Below are 15923 nucleotides of genomic sequence, written 5' to 3'. Positions count from 1 at the left end.
TCCACAGTGATGGGGAAGTCAGGGAGAGGACAGGGTTTGGGAGGGAAGATAAGGAGCTCAGTTTTAGACATGTTGAGTTTTAGGTGGCTGGCAGACATCCAGGTGGAGATGTACTGGAGGCAGGAGGAGATGCGAGCCTGAAGGGAGGGGGAGAGAACAGAGGAGGAGATGTAGATTTGGGTGTCATCTGCGTAGAGATGATAGTTGAAGCCATGGGAGCGAGTGAGTTCACCAAGGGAGTGAATATAGATGGAAAACAGAAGAGGGCCAAAAAGTGATCCTTGAGGAACCCCTACAGTTAGTGGATGGGAGGAGGAAGAGGAGCCTGTGAAGGAGACCGAGAATGAACAGCCAGAAAAATGAGGAGAACCAAGAGAGGACAGAGTCCGTGAAGCAAAGGTGAGATAAAGTGTGGAGGAGAAGGGGATGGTCGACAGTGTTAAAGGCAGCTGAGAGGTCGAGGAGGATTAGAATAGAGTAGGAGCCATTGGATTTGGCAAGAAGGAGGTCATGGGTGACCTGTGAGAGGGCAGTTTCGGTGGAGCAGAGAGGATGGAAGCCAGATTGGAGGGGGTCCAGAAGAGAGTTGGAGTTGAGGAATTCTAGGCAGCGAGTGTAGATGACACATTCTAGGGGTTTGAAAAGGAAAGTTAGGAGGGAGAAAGGACGACAACTGGAAGGGGAATTGGGTCGAGAGGGTTTTTTTAGGATGGGGGAGACATGGGCATGTTTGAAGGAAGAAGGGAAGAAGCCATTGGAGAGTGAGTTGTTAAAGATAGAAGTTAAGGGTGGGAGGAGGGAAGGGGAGATAGTTTTTTATAAGGTAAGCGGGAATGGGGTCCGAAGTACAGGTGGAGGTGGTGGCACCTGCGAGGAGGGAGGAGATCTCCTCTGAGAATACTGCAGGGAAGGATGGGAAAGTAGGGGAGAGGGTTGGGAGCTAAGTCAGACAGGTGGGAGAGCTGGCTAGGTAACCAGGGACTGGGATACAGCTCCCTTGTGCACACCATGTTGCCTTGCTGAATAAAGAGAGGTCACTCTCTCACAGAGAGACATCCTGCTCTTCGAATATGGTGTCCAGAAAGGGCTGGATCACAACTTCTTTCTTCTTGAAGAACTGAAAAAGTCACAATTCCCTCACTCATGGCTGAATGGAAACCAGAAGCCATACCTGGTGATATGCTTTTGCACCATTGCAGCCTTTTGTTTTTCATGAGTCCACTCCAAACCATGTTATTATGTTATTTCCTATTTCAAGCTACTCACCATCTGCAGGATATTCATTAGAGCCTGTTAAAGAGGTGATGGGTCCCCCTTACCTTCATCCGACAGATGGCCATGCCAAAACTCTGTGACCATTTGACTGCACGAACAAAATGTTGCCTAGTCAAAGGCCACGGGGAAATTAGAGTGGAGTCATTAAGACCACACACTCTCTGCCTCCTCACATTACACTGATGTGATGATTATCGCTATGACCGTTTGACACAACATCCCCTTGTACTGTACATACTCTGTTTTTCCCTAAGGGCTAGGAGTACTGCAATAGGTATTTGTTTATTGATGGAGTTTCTAAACACAATCCCCCAAACTGGGGACATTTTCAGTGGTTGTATCTGACTGGTGCTCTGTATACTCCAAGCAACACTAGACTCTTCACCTTGAATGCACTTCATGGAGTTTGGGATATACCTCACTTCATTCAGCCCCTGGGAAAGCATAAGCAGAACCACTAGGGCTGTGGAGGGAATTCACTTTCTCTGGGCTGTGACATCTAACAAAGTTCATCTCATGGCACAAGAGAAGCATGGAAGTGCCCTAGACTAGCAGTTATGCTCTTTTTTTTAATGGTATTTGTTAAGTGCTTACTATGTGTCAAACCCTATTCTAAGCCCTGGGGTAGATACTAGTTATGTCAGGCAGAGTCCCTGTTCTGCATGGGGCTCACGGTCTAAGTAGGAGGAAGAACAGATATTTAATCCCCATTTTACAGTTGAGGGAACTGAGGCACAGAGAGGCTAAGTGACATGCGCAAGGGCATACAGCAAGCCGGCACATATACTGGCAGAGCCGGCATTAGAAACCGGGTTCTCTGACTCTCAGGCCCATGGTCTTTCCACTAGGCTGTGCTGCTTCTAGCTTCTTTAGAAAGCAGCTCCTCAACCAAGTAGTGTTGGACTTTTCAGTCTGCACTCGGTTGCTTCCCCTACCCATAATTTATTTTAACATCTGTCTCTCCCGTTTGATTATAAACTCCTTGAGGACAGGGATTGTGTCTACCAACCCTATTATACTCTCCCAAGTGCTTAGTAAAGTGCTCTGCACCCAGTAAGTGCTCAATAAATTCAATTGATTGATTGAGAGTCCTCCTAAAAGGCACCACTTCTCAAAGGTGAAATGACATTCTGGTCTCCATGGAGCTTGGAGAATAGAAACATCTCTTACATACATAAACACATGTAAAATAAGTTAAGCACAACCTTCCATGTCAGCATCACTCATAAGACTCCATATTCTCCATGGGAAAAAATATTTTACAAAAACAGGACATAGAAAGCAGGCTCACAGCCCATCAACAGCAAAAACTCACCCACCTTATGCCCTGGACAGCTGCTGAACTTTTAGTGCCCAAACAAGGAAGGAAGGAAGGACGCTTAGGTCCCTGAATTCAGAGAACGTGTAAGCGACATTCCCGATGACTTTTTCCCAGTCACAGGATTCAAATTTGGAGTCATTGACCTTTCTCCTTAGCTTATCACTTCTTCTAGGTTATACTTTTCTACCCCTCCCTTCCTAGGAAGGTCAAAACCCAAGAATCACCCTTTCCTATCTCCCCATCTCGTGTTATGCTGACGGCTATCCGTTTCCTCATAGCTGGGTCCCCTTAAGACACCAGTATAAAGGACAAGCTCTGAAGAGTCTCCTTCCATCTGGAGAGAGCCCACTAATCCTACCCAGCCACCCCTCCCTCGAGGCAAGCAATAAGTCCAATTCCTGGAACAGCAGGTCTGCTTGTTAATGTGATTTCTCACTCCTAATCTCTTCCAGTTACTATAGAGCAGTTCAAAGATCCCAACCTTAGATGCCAACATCCTGCTTTATTAGCCAGATCTAATTTTCTAGTCTATTAAATCTGCCACCTAAATTAACTAGCAATACCAACTTTTCTCTTCCCTCACCCCCCACAAAAAAAATCAAGTCCAAGAGCCTCCTTTTCTTTAGTTAAAATGTGGAGCTATTTTCAGTTTTTTTTTAAGGCATGAGAATGGACTGTGGAAGTGATCTTAAAAACTGAAAAGATTGAAAGACATGGTTTTTAACTGCACAGAATTAGGGTAAAATAGAATATTAAAAGTGCTTGTGGTCCTCAATCTCTGTAGCCTCTGAATGCACATCAAAACAGTGGGGAGTTTGAGTTTGGGGTTTTGTTTTGATTTAAGTCTTTAAATGTGCTCAAACTGAGGGCCCACCTTGAGACGGGAACAATAGTACCAAAGTAGATGCAGATTAAGGAACAGCAGTGGGATTAGAGATGGCAAACATGCTCATTTTCTAGACATTCCAGCACACCATTTTCACTGCCACTGATGAAGCTGAAATAAATGCCCCAGTTCTATAGTACTGCTTTCTGGACAAACTGTGACTTCCTTTCAGGAAAGACAGGAAGGCGGTGAGGAAGGAAAACAATATTAGAAAGCTGTTATGGCCAAAAGAATATATATATGTAAACAAAAAAGTGAAAAAGGCAGTCTCTTTTAACATTTTAAATTCTAACATCAAGAATTTAACAGGCTGTCACCCACGATAACCACTCAAGCACTGTGTACTCATGCACTTATTAGAGATACTTCCAATTATGAAAGCAGAAATTCCCCCAAAAGCTCTGATTTTCCAATTTAAAGCTACTGCAAGCATATTCTGATTTTATCTTATAGAACTTGTGAGGCTGCAACTTTAACCTGTAGAGTCAAAAGGTAGCATGTGATTCACACACACATATACATACACACCTGATCAATCCCCCAAGACTTGAACTAGGCCTATGAAACAAGTCTTTCTTTCCTTTCCAAACAATGCGACCCTTTGTGTAAATCCAGGAGAGCCCGCCCCAACTTCCCAACCCACTGCTTCATTCCTGGGGCCCAAATTCTCTACATTCACACTTTCCTCTGAACTCAGCCCTCCACAGCCCCTCATTCAGACTGCAACGAGCTTCACCTCCTCCCTAGCGAGCGAACGCAATTTGATGCAATCCATCTGAATGAAAGAAAACCATTCGCTACAGCAATAATGATGTACTTACTATACGTCAGGTCTTCTCGCGCGTGCTCGCTCTCTCTCACTCTCTCACTCACACACACTCGTCTTCCTACTGCAGAGAAACTCGGGAGGATGTCCTGCTGTAAGGGGACAGGAACTGAAACGTTTCCCGATGAGCTTCCAAAACCGAGGGGGGGAGAATAGGAGGAGGGGAGAAAAAGCCCTTACTTTCTGGAAACAGGAATTCAAATCCTGCTTCTACCAAATCCTGAGTCACCTCCCCTCCCCTTCCAATAGATCAGTGCAATGGGTAAACATTTCCAAATATGGAGAACCAGACTAAAGAGGATGTCAGAAAAATCACCCTTCTCCTCTCCTCTGGCACAAAGATAACATGCCCCCCTTGAGAATGAATTCCACTCTACGTAAATTATTAACCCCAAAAGATGCAAAGATTTAGACACACCCTACAATTATTGCCATATGTCTCAGGACAAATGAGGAAGTTGGGGGTTAAGGCGGCAGTGTATCATAACTTTATAATTTGGTACTCTGAAAATGTAGGAAACACAGGTGGGCATATTCCCAGGAGACTGGGGTACACACTTCTCACCTCTTGAGTTAAATATTTCTGGGGATGTCCTAGATGTAGGATCAGCCCTCATTAGGGGCAGGGCTTGACAAAGTGTCCAGTCCTATCTGGAATCGGCCACCGCACAGGCTGTAGACATTCTGCTCCTCTGATGGAAACTTACATGGTCTCAGATCTGCTACCTACATGGGCAATGGGCCATGAAGTGGAGAGGGAAGATGGGGATTTAAAGACTGTAAGTTTCTTGTGTGCAGGGATAGCGTCTAGCAACTCTGTTGTACTTCCCAAGTACGTAGAACAGTGCTCTGCACACACTAAGCACTCAATAAATAACCACTGATTGACTGATGATCCTCGAGCATAGAAATCACTCCTATGGACACTCCAGAACCAACCCAGACCCCTGAGGGTATTACAGGCCTACGCTTCTGGGTGCCACTCCACACTAATTGCCTCCAGTGTGTTACAGCCCATACCAGCTCACCCAGGGCCTCCCTGAGAAGGCCCAAGCTCTGAGGCTGGGAAGACAGAAAGCCACCCTGGTTCATATTTGCCCAGCTATTTTCACTTGACATTTCCTCTGTCCCAGTTCTACAGTGAGAAACAGGAAAGATCACGCCTGCCCTTTCTGTGGGACAGTTTCTGTCACATTCCAACCATACATTTTAATGCTGCCACAGCCCATTTTTCAGTATTCTGGTCAGACTTGAGCTGTTTGAATTTTTTAAGTTTTAGGATCCAAACAGCCCCCGAAAAAAACCCTATTTAAGCAGAGCACTGTCTTCATCACTGTCACACAGTATTTATTAAAATGTTCCTTTTTTACAGTATTTTTTTAACCTCTGTGTGTCAAGCACTGCTCTAAGGGCCGGGATAGATACAAGTTAATCAGGCAAGATATATTCCCTGTTCCACATGCTGCTAACAGTAAGTATTTATTCCCAATCAATGATAATAATAATAGTGGTATTTGTTAAGTACTTTCTATGTGCCAAGCACTATTCTAAGAACTGGGGTAGATATAACATAATCAGGTTGGACCCAGTCCCTGTCCCACATGGGGCTCATAGTCTTGATCCCCATTTTACAGATGAGGTAACAGGCAAAGAGAAGTTAAGTGACTTGACCAAGGTCACAAAGCAGATATGTGGCAGAGCCGGGATTAGAACCCACATGCTCTGACTCCCAGGCATGTGCTTTTATCACTAGGCCACGCTGCTTCTCATAATATAATGTAAGATGCAACTTTATGTTTATAGCCTTCATCACATGTTAAAATTTATATTTTGTACTTCTAGTCATTTCATTTTCCCAATTTAAAATAAGGCACATAAACTATATTGTTACAATTTCATTTAGAAAAAAATCTATATGCCCAAGACATTGCTTTTTCTTTAAAAAAAAAAAAAGAGGTAATAAGATAAAAAGCACCAAATGATTTCAGTACAGTACAGGTTTGGCTCCTTAATCCATTGTGACTTCATTCATCAAAGAAAGTCACTGCAGATTGAAGTGGAACTAATTTTTTTTTTAATAAAAATGGATATAAAACCTTGAAACATTCAGTAGATGAAGACTTCCAGCAAGTTCAGCTGAGTAAACAAAGTGCAAGATGTTTTCTTCACCACTGGAATTAAGACAAAAGTCTTAAAATCTCCCCATTTGCGTATAAGCTCCTTGTGGGCAGCAAACATATCAGTTCTTTATACCATATGTCACTTTTTTATGCTGTAGAGTGTACCGTACTAAGTGGGCATTCAATCAATACTACAAGACCAACCACAATAAGCATCTTCAGCTAGAGATTGCCTTGTATTCCACTTTTATGCCTCCTATTTATGTAATGGCAAAGCTGAAAAATATAGGGGCATGTCATTAACCTGACCCAATGGAATGTCAGAAGGGAGTCCAGAGCACCTCTCGAGCTCTCCCTTTTTCCCTCTGCTCCCCCTCCAACCCTCTGCTCCTCCCCTTTCCCCCTTCCCCTCCACTCAGCTGAGCCCCCTTTCCCTCTGCTGAGCCCCCTTTCCCTCTGCTCCTCCTCCCCTCCTCTCTTCCCCTCCCTTCAGCACTGTGCTCATTTGTATATATTATTATCCTATTTATTTTGTTAATGAGGTGTACATCCCCTTGATTCTATTTATCATGAAAATGTTATCGTGTTTTTGTTTCGTTCTGCTCTGCCCTCTGTCTCTTCTGATTAAACTGTGAGGCCGTCACTGGGCAGGGTCTGTCTCTATCTGTTGCCGAATTGCACATTCCAAGCACTTAGTACAGTGCTCTGCACATAGTAAGCGCTCAGTAAATACTATTGAATTGTAGTCCACACTCCCTAGGACCTATAAGTGAGGAAGTTACTGATTAACCTGTGACAAAGTTCCTGAAGTTTACTGCAGCAGCCCTTCTGGCTCATGTGAACTAAAATGCAATCCAAGCAGCAAGCCTGACACCCAGGCCAGTAGCAGTTAATCAATATTAAGGGGTATTAATGAGATAGGTTCTGTCTTTCTATAATGAGATAGATGCCATCCTGGGTAGCAAACACAGCCTGCTCTCCAATCACAAGAGGAACACAGGGCCAGGGTTGATAAAGAGACTGGACTGTTTCTCCACAGGAGGACAAACTGCAGCTAACATGTCACGTTTGGCTGAGGTCCGGCAGGAGGGGGGGAAAAATGGGCAGGGAATTGGCCTGCACCATGAAACAGACCAAAGCAAGAACTTTTGCTCAGAGGCAGGCAGATTAAGCAAAAGGAGCCGAGACGTACTAAGAGTTACTCTGTTCAATCATTTGCAGTTCAACCACATAGGTTAACAGCAGGCTTTCAGCTACATCACAGTCACGTTGTCCAATTAAGAGGCTTTAAGAACCCTTTGGATTTGAGCAGTGAGAAAAGATCATTTTCTCAAGGAGTCTGCCAAGCATTTCATGGTCTGATGGCCTTGAGTTTACAGGAATAGTTGAGTCCAGGGTGTAAGCAAAGACCTATGAATTGCATTGAAGGGAAAGAATTATGAGCATTTTCATTCTCTATGCCTGTAGTTTACCACTTATTTGAGATCAGGTTTTCCACTCAAATATGGGGTGTGCAGCTCACTGAACGATCCCGCCATTTTGTCTCAGAGAATGTAGAGAGGTGACTTTAAGAAATCACCTAGCCCCAGACTCCAGGACAGAGAGATGTATGTTTTTGCTTAAAGAAGACTAAGGAAGCATACCCCACAACCTCCATATTCCAGGATTATATCACTCTGTCAGAAAATTCTTCCTCATTTCAGACCATAATCTCTCCTGTTTTAATTTATACTCATTACCTCTTGACTGGTCCTTAATGGATATGAGGTAACAGTCACCATTCACCTGAAACAATTCTTAAGTGTTCCTTTGATCTTTTCTTCTCTAGGTTAAACACCACCAAATCTTTTAACCTTTCCGGATCAGGTCTGTTTTCAAAGGCTTTAATCACTCTTCTCTGGATCCCTCATGTTTGTCCACAGTCTTTATCAAAGGTATTTATTGAGCATGTCCTGTGTGCACAGAACTGTACTAAGGGCTTGGGAGAGTAAAATGAAACAGAGCTGGTAAACATATTCCCTGCCAATAACAAGCTCAAGATCTAGAGGGGGACAGAAACACAACTGTACTTTTGTATGGTTTGGTGCCCCTCCCTTCTCACTAGAACCCTGGCGAGTCAGAAATCCAGGATTCTGCCCAGGTCTGATCTGGTCTAGGCCCAGGCCATGCCAACCAAGTCCCAGTCAGCCTGCAGCATGGTTGTTGGGATGCCACTGGACCAGAAGCTAACCCAGCTGGCTGATGAGAAATGCTAAATCTCAGCTGCCCCAAGCCGCTGGAGGGGAGCCTCGAAACACTTAAGGTTCAATCTTGGGGACAGATATGAACACGTGACAAGAGCAGCTTATTTGGCTAAAGGCCAGAGGATCAGGACTTATGGGACTGCTGTGTCCCCTATAGAACTCTATTTCCCCACCCCCTACCCAGAATCCTCAGCTAAGGGAAATGCTAACATTATCAGGCACTTTCCAGTCCCCAAAGATGAGCTGCCTCGACTGCCCTGATTTGGCCCACTGTCCAATAAAGACACCTTACAGAGCTCCAAGAAGAACCCCCACTCACTTCCAGTGGTGACCCCGGGCCTTGAGCCCCAGCACTCCTGAATGCTGAACCTTACTTATATGTACAGTAAGGACTAATGAAAAAAAGAAAATTGGGAAGTACAGGATAGAAACTGCTATTTACATACCAGGGTCTTCACTGATGGTTTCTCTAGGGCAAGAAGAAACCAAAGGCACAGTGAGGTGTTCAGCTCTCACACCTACCCCAGATCAATCTTAAGCACAACTTCAGGCTTTTCTTCAGCCCCTGTTGAAAAACAAATAGAAAAATCAACACAGAGGGCCTTCCCTATGAATATTCATTCATTCATTCAATCTTATTATTGAGCACTTACTGTGTGCAGAGCACTTGGAAAGTACAATTCAGCAACAGAGACAATCCCTGCCCACAATAGGCTCACAGTCTTAGAAGAGGGGAGACAGGCCACAAAACAAGTAAATCATAATTATAAATCACAAGTAAAGACATCAATAACATTAATATAAATAAATAAAATTATAGATATACACACATCATTAGTATAAATAAATAGAATTATAAATATGTATGCATATACACAAGCACTGGGGTGGGGGGAAGCAGAGGAAAAGGGAGGCTTAGTCAGGGAAGATCTCCTGGAGGAGGTGAGCCTTCACTAGGGCTTTGAAGGGGGGAAGTGTGACAAGTATATTTGAGGAGGGAGGGCATTCCAAGCCAGAGGTAGGACGTGGGTCAGAGGTCAACAGTGGAACAAGCGAGAATGAGGCACAGTGAGAAGGTTAGCACCAGAGAAGTGAAGTGTGTGGGTTGGGATGTAGGAGGAGAGAAGGGAGGTGAGGTAAGAAGGGGCAAGGTGATGGAGAGCTTTGAAGCCAATAATGAGGAGTTTTTGCTCAATACGAAGGTTGATAGGCAACCACTGGAGATTTTTGAGGAGCGGGGTGACTTGCCCTGAACGTTTCTATAGAAAGATAATCCAGGCAGCAGAGTGAAGTGTAGACTGAAGTGGGGAAAGACAGGAGGTTGGGAGATCCAAAAGGAGGCTGATGCAGTAATCCAGTCGGGATCGGATGAGTGATTGTACTAACGTGGTAGTGGTTTGGATGGAGAGGAAAGGGCAGATCATGGTGATGTTGTGAAGATGAGACCTGCAGGTTCTGAGGATGGATTAGATACGTGGGGTGAATGAAAGAGCAGAGTCAAGGATGACACCAAGGATGCGGGCTTGTGAGATGGGAAGGATGGTAGTGCCGTCCACAGTGATGGAAAAGTCAGAGAGAGGACAGGGTTTGGGGGAGAAGATAGGGAATTCAGTCTTGGACATATTGAGTTTTAGGTGGCGGGAGGACATCCAGGTGGAGATGTCCTGAAGGCAGAAGGAGATGCACGTGTGGAGGGAGGAGAAAACAGGGGAGGAGATATAGATTCGGGTATCATCTGCAGAGAAGTGATAGTTGAGGTTGAAGCTGTGGGAGTGAATGAGTTCATCAAGGGAATGAATACAGATGCCTCAGCAGATAATATAAAAATAATAATAATAATAATGTTGGCATTTATTAAGCGCTTACTATGTGCCAAGCACTGCTCTAAGCACTGGGGTAGATACAAGGTAATCAGGTTGTCCCACATAGGGCTCACAGTCTTCATCCCCATTTTACAGATGAGGTAACTGAGGCCCAGAGAAGTTAAGTGACTTGCCCATGGTCACACAGCTGACAAGCGGCGGAGTCAGGATTAGAACCCACAACCTCTGACTCCCAAGCCCCAACCTCTGACTCCCAAGCCCGGGCTCTTTCCACTAAGCCATGCTGCTTCTCAAGACAATCTTTATCAGATTATGATGTCTTTGTTCCCAACCTTTGTCTTTATACTTGTAGGGGGGCAAAAAGAAAAGTTGTCTCCCTGGTGCTTAGTGGACGGTGACCAACGAGCAAAAAGGCCTGCCCCTCATCAAGCTCTTAAGAGAGGCCAGTTTGCAAGGTGGAGGCCAGAGCTGTGAAGTACCCAATTAGGGTGCTTCCTTTCATTTATAAAATGGAAAGAAGATATGGGAAATAGGAGATAGAGGGGAGGAAATGGGAGACTGGTGGGTAACCTTAAAAGAAGCAAAAAGTTGTAGAAGCATATTGCTCTGTTCCTGATCAATGTACTACTTTAATAATAAATAATTTTGGTATTTGTTAAGTGCTTTCTATGTGCCAGGCACTGTGCTATGCACTGGGGTACATAGAGCGGTGCAGTGGAAAGAGCATGGGCTTTGGAGTCAGGGCTCATGAGTTCGAATCCCAGCTCTGCCACTTGTCAGCTGTGTGACTGTGGGCAAGTCACTTAACTTCTCTGTGCCTCAGTTCCCTCATCTGTAAAATGGGGATTAAGACTGTGAGCCCCACGTGGGACAACCTGATTCCCCTGTGTTTACCCCAGTGCTTAGAACAGTGCTCTGCACATAGTAAGCGCTTAACAAATACCAACATTATTACAAGCAAATTGGGTTGGACACAGTCCCTGTCCCACATGGGGCTTACAGTCTTAAACCTCCATTTTACAGATAAGGGAACTGAGGCACAGAGAAGTGAACTGACTTTCCCACAGTCACACAGCAGACAAGTGGCAGAGCTGGGGTTAGAACTCAAGTCCTTCTGCCTCCTAGGCCCATGTTCTATCCACTAGGCAACGCTGCTTCCCAGGACTCTCCACCAATATTGTGTCAGTGTTTGCAATGAAACTTATTAGACATAGCCCCACCTATCCTGTTCTTCCAGTATCATAAAATTAAGCGTGAAAAGAAAGGAACATGGATGTCCTAGAATTTAAGAATTGGAACGTCACAGCACACAAAAGAAAAAACCCACACAGCAGCCATCATTGTCCAAACAAGCAATTTTCTCCCTAAGCCTTACTCAGTTAACACCACAGTGTATGAATGTTGTTAGCAAATTGCTGGTTTGAATGACAATTTTTAATAAACTCAAGTGGCAGCCCCAGGACCTCTGGCTGAAAGGTGAGGTTTCCACATCCGCAGAAGGATAAAAGGGACAGTATGATAAACAAATTCTTCTTCCCCAAATATGAGGGCTCCACCTATAAAGGTAAACTTCCTCTCTAGACTGTAAGCTTCTTGTGGACAAGGAACGTAACTACCAACTCAACCATACTGTACTCTCCAAAATGCTTAGTAGTGTTCTGCACATAAGTGCTCAAAAAATACCACTGATTGAATTAGCTGAATTCAGAGAATCTGTACACAACATTTCACTAGATCATCCTGCAACAGTGATTTTTTTCTAGGCAAAACTCATATGCGATGTGTCCTAACTAGTGTTTTAGGGATAGTATAGTCCACCAATGGGGCTCCCTGTTTCTGCCCAAAGGTCAGCGTGACCTAGCAGAAAGAACACAAGCCTGACCATCAGGAGACCAGGGCTCTGATCCTATCTCTGCCACTTGCCTGCTGTGTAACCTCAGCAAAAACACCACTTCTCTGGGCCTCTCTTTCCTCACTTGTAAAATGACCATGAGCCCCCTAGACTGTACGACGTTGTGGGCAGGAAATGTTTTTGTTTATTATTGTATGGTACTCTCCCGAGCGCTTAGTACAGTGTTCTGTACACAATAAGCGCTCAATAAATGTGACTGAATGAATGAGCCACAACTTGGACAGGGACTGTGGTTAAGTGCTTATTGTATGCCAAGCGCTGTGCTAAATTTGGATAGACACTATACAATCAGAACAGACACAATCCCTATTCCATATGGGGCTCACAGGCTAAGAGGGAAGGTGAATGGGTATTGAATCCCCATTTTACAGATAAGAAACTGATACACGGAGAAGTTAAGCGATTGGTCCATGGCAGGCAAATGGCGAAACTAGAATTAATACCCAGGTCTCCTGGACCTCCTCGCTAAATTGCAAGCTCCTTCAGGGTAGGGATCATGTCTGCCAAATGCTTAGTAGAGTTTTCTACAAACAATAAGCACTTAAACATACTGCCTGATTATTTCTGAGTCCCAGTCCACGCTGCTTATCTCATCATCAGTTAGGTTGCTCTAGCTCCTGACTATTTAAAACCTTTAGGTTAGGTGTGGGGTTTTTTCCCCCTCTAGTGTCTTTATTTCACAGAGGAGATTTCACCAAGTTATCCCACCTTCTATAATAATAATTGACTTTTCTAAACCATAAGAACGGAAACCCACCCACAAATCAATTAATTGGTCTTCCAGTTTTCTGTCTCCTGACACATGAAATATATATCAAAAGCTAGCCAATCTCATCTCCCTATTCCCCACTGGTGTTCATGAGTAATGCAGGGGAGAGATAGTGAGGGAGTATAAGAAGTGATGAGGTCTGACATCTCCCTCTCAGCATGGCCTGCTAGTCAGGAGATCTGGGATCTATTTCTGGCTCTGCCATTTGACTGCTGTGTGACCTTGGGTAAGTCACTTCACTTCTCTGTATTGCAGTTTCTCATCTGTAAAATGGAGATAAAATAGCAATTTTCCCCTCCTACTTAGACTGGGAGGCCCATATGGGACAAGGACTCTGTCTGACCTGATTATCTTGTATCTACCCAAGCACTTGGTACAGTGCCAGGCACATAGTAAATACTTAATACCACAATCATCATTTTTGAGCAGAAACTTCACCAAATACCCTGCAGCTAGTCTGTTTCGCTCTTCCCAAGATCCATTTCTCACTGCATCTTGTGCTCAGCGCTCTCACTTGACTGAAACACCCTTACTACCAAAATTGGCTTTATCTTAGCTTGCTTGTCTTCTAAGTCCTCCTAAAAGCCTATCTCCTCCAGGAAGTCTTCCCCAGTAAACTACCAACACCCAAGTTATAGCAGTGTAATAGCCAGAGTCCCTAGTACTTATGTAGTCTACCACTCTCCAATTTACAAAGCCCTCTTAAAAATCACATTCCCTCCAAGAGGCCTTCCCAGACTAAACCTTTTATTTCCCCTTTTCATCTTCCCCTCTGTCGACTATGAACTTGGGCTGCGTTCTCCTTTAGCACTTTGATACTCCCCCAAGCCCCTCAATAGTAATGTAAAGATTCTCACATTCTACTCTTCCCTTACCCCTAAATCCACTTTTATATCTTTCCCTTTGTAGACTGGAAGCTCCTTGTGGACAGGGATCACTTCTACCAACTCTTTTGACTTTCCTGAGTTCTTAGTGCAGTACTCTGCACAAAACAAGCACTAAAAATACTACTGATTACTGCATATCTACACCACCTCTATATGCACATTGAATATACACATCTGTATCCTCTTTTGGTTCAAAAATAATGTCATTTCTGGGCTTGCCATTCTTGGGCAGGTGTATAGGTGTAACTAAAAAACAGATGTGTGACAAGTAGTCTTTCTGCACTATCCACACAAGTTCTGACCTTTGCTTTGTAACTGCAGCTGTTGTTTTGTTAATGGTATTTGTTAAGCACTTACTATGTGCTAGGGACTATACTAAGCATGTGGGTAAATAAAAGATATTCAAGTCGGACATGGGGCTCAGTTTCAATCTGCATGTGGCATGATGTAAAAGGCACAGAGGAGTTAAGCAACTTCGCCAAGGTCCCACAGCAGACAAATGGCAGAGTTGGGATTAGAATCCAAGTCCTTTAGATCCCAGGCCCGTGCTGCTGTATGCAGTTTTCATTCAAAATTTGTTTGCTCGAATTGTGCCAGCCCATCATTGACATATTAGCTTGGCCTGTCCCTGCTGCTGCCAAGTAGTCCTCAGCTAATTATTATTATGGTTATAATGGTATGTGTTAAGCACTGTTCTAAGTGCCAGAGTAGATGCAATTTAATTAGCTAATGACAATAATAATAGTGGTACTTATTAAGCACTTACAAGGAACCCAAGGACTGGGGCAGATACAAGTTAATCACACTGGACACAATCCCTGTCCCACGCGGGGCTCACCATCTAAGGAGGTGGGTGAACAGATCCTCACTTTACAAGTGAGGAAACTGAGGCAATCACCTACTATTTTGCATTCCTTCACCCCACCCTGCTTGTGAGTCATCTCACTCCAGCTCCTTCCAATAGCTCTTTATTATCTTCCTCCATCTTAGAAGAAGTACAAAAGCCACAAGTATTCAAGCAGAACACACTAAAGGACAATCTGAGCAATCAAATTGGTCCGCCCTCCAAGGATGTAAGTTCCAAGGACCAGTTTTACCAATGTCATACACAGTGCCCTTTGCCAAATTGTTTCACTAATCCCTACCTCAGTTTCCTCATTGCAAAGCAACCTGCAGAACTCAGCATCAAATCTCCTGCTCTGACTCAATGCATCTTCAGTAGCCAGCAAGTTGAGAAGCAGCTTGGCTTAGCGGAAAAAGTCCAGGCCTGAAAGTCAGATGATCTGGGTTCTAGTCCCAGCTCTGCCACCTGTCTGCTGTGTGACCTTGGGTAAGTCATTTCCCTTCCTCTGTGCCTCAGTTACCTCATCTGTAAAATAGGGATTAAGACTGTGAGACTGAAATGGGACACACTGTGCTCAACTTGACTCGTTTGTAACTACTCCAGTGCTTAGTATAGTACCTGGCACACAGTAACTTAAATACCATAAAAAAAAAAGATGCCCAGGGTGACTCATTAACCCTCTTGGGCCTTGAGAGCAACACATGGAAAGAAAATCCACAATGTACCAGAAATATGCAAAACCATAATAATATTAACACAACAGGAACCCCTACAAACACAAGTCACTTCTTGGAAGCCTTTAACACATTAACCAGTATTCTGGGCATCGAGAGTCTTCTCATGTAAAGGTCCATTACTTTCTATTCAAAGGCTCAGTTCTCTTGTGCAAAGAGATCAATCTCACTTCCTTTACTCACTGGTTATTGCTTGTAAATTACAGCTTGTCTCCCCTGCCCTTACAATTATCCACAAGACCACAACCCCTTATGTGACTGTAACATCTATCCTGGGATTTAG

General features: G+C 44.1%; 1 protein-coding gene across 3 annotated transcripts in view; it reads right to left on the bottom strand.

The window, feature by feature from the left end:
* The window catches only part of LOC100080375 (LIM domain containing preferred translocation partner in lipoma), a 721700-nt gene that overhangs the window by 655063 nt on the left and 50714 nt on the right, over positions 1 to 15923 (bottom strand). For 2 of the 3 annotated variants that reach the window (XM_029068642.2, XM_029068641.1), the window contains exon 2: positions 9118 to 9236. The gene's annotated coding sequence lies outside the window, so the exon portion shown is untranslated. Of the gene's footprint in view, positions 1 to 4303; positions 4448 to 9117; positions 9237 to 15923 lie in introns of those variants that run through there. The other variant, XM_029068644.2, reaches the window with a different exon arrangement.

Source organism: Ornithorhynchus anatinus, chromosome 7, assembly GCF_004115215.2.
Source record: "Ornithorhynchus anatinus isolate Pmale09 chromosome 7, mOrnAna1.pri.v4, whole genome shotgun sequence".
Classification (NCBI taxonomy): Eukaryota; Metazoa; Chordata; class Mammalia; order Monotremata; family Ornithorhynchidae; genus Ornithorhynchus; species Ornithorhynchus anatinus.
Note: the sequence above shows the minus strand (reverse complement) of the source record. Positions and strands in the feature narration are given on the sequence as shown.